Source organism: Cynara cardunculus (assembly GCF_001531365.2).
Source record: "Cynara cardunculus var. scolymus isolate 2C chromosome LG 17, CcrdV1, whole genome shotgun sequence".
In the NCBI taxonomy this organism is placed as follows: Eukaryota; Viridiplantae; Streptophyta; class Magnoliopsida; order Asterales; family Asteraceae; genus Cynara; species Cynara cardunculus.
The window spans coordinates 2,735,181-2,736,302 of NC_037544.1; positions in this window are offsets into that span (position 1 = coordinate 2,735,181).

A 1,122-nucleotide genomic window follows, 5' to 3' on the forward strand; every position below is an offset into this window, starting at 1 on the left:
ATTATTTAATGAGATTTTAATATGTTAGTAATATTAAAAAGCAATTGGACAAAAAGTGTATTGTATGTGAACTCGACCCATTTAACCCATGATAGAATTTTTTTATCAATATTTGTGTTCCGTATACTTTTTTTAACGTGTGTGTTTAAGTCGGTTTGTGTGCATCTCGATTAATTTTAAAGGCTTGGAAAACAACCAGGAAAATCCTCAGTGTCTTGCAGGACTCAAACCGGCAACCTCTAGGAATATCCCTAAAGGACCAAGTTTTATTGTCAGTTGAGCTAACCTCACAAGGTTCCATTTGTTATTACAAGTGGTGGGTTTTTTTTTCGAAAATAGTTTTTTTTAAGGGGTTGTTTGGTTTAAGCTAAGAATGAAAATGAAAATGAAAATAAGAATAAAAATCAAAATGATAGAAATTGAATTTTGATTCCCCCAATTTAATATGAATGAAAATTTGATCTTCTAAGATAATAGAACTGTTATATTTAATATAAAACCAAACAAGTTCTTTTATTTCCATGCATTTTGTTACGACAAACTTAATGTACACATGCATTTTCCATACCACAATGGCGAATCTATAACTTCGAAACGGTAAGGACGAAAAATGTTACAAACAACAAATTATAGGGACTAAATTGGTGGTTTACTCATAATTAAATAAGTCGGTACCATGGTAGCATCGTGGTACATGACATCCAATAATAGGTATTAACCAAGTTTGCGTATTTGATACGATACTATCAATCAATCATTGTAATTGATAGCAATTTAATTTTTATGTTTGATACAAATGTTAAGTTGGTTTAGCGTTGATGGAGATATCAAAGGATATTTAGAACTATGCATTTCTAATGTTGGATCATTGGATGCTTGATTAACTATACCATTGTTTTGAGTTTGGATCTTACATATGATCAGCAGTAGTTTAATAATGACACTGAATATAATGTAAATTTCTTTTATTCATTTTAAATATAACAATAATGAACCAGTATTAAGAAATTGAAGATTATAAGTTAACAAAACCGACATTAGATTACGTGAGGGTCTAGAATTTTGATTGAATTTGACGAACAACTTTCTTGTCCACTTGAAAAGCCTTTGCAAGAATGTCTC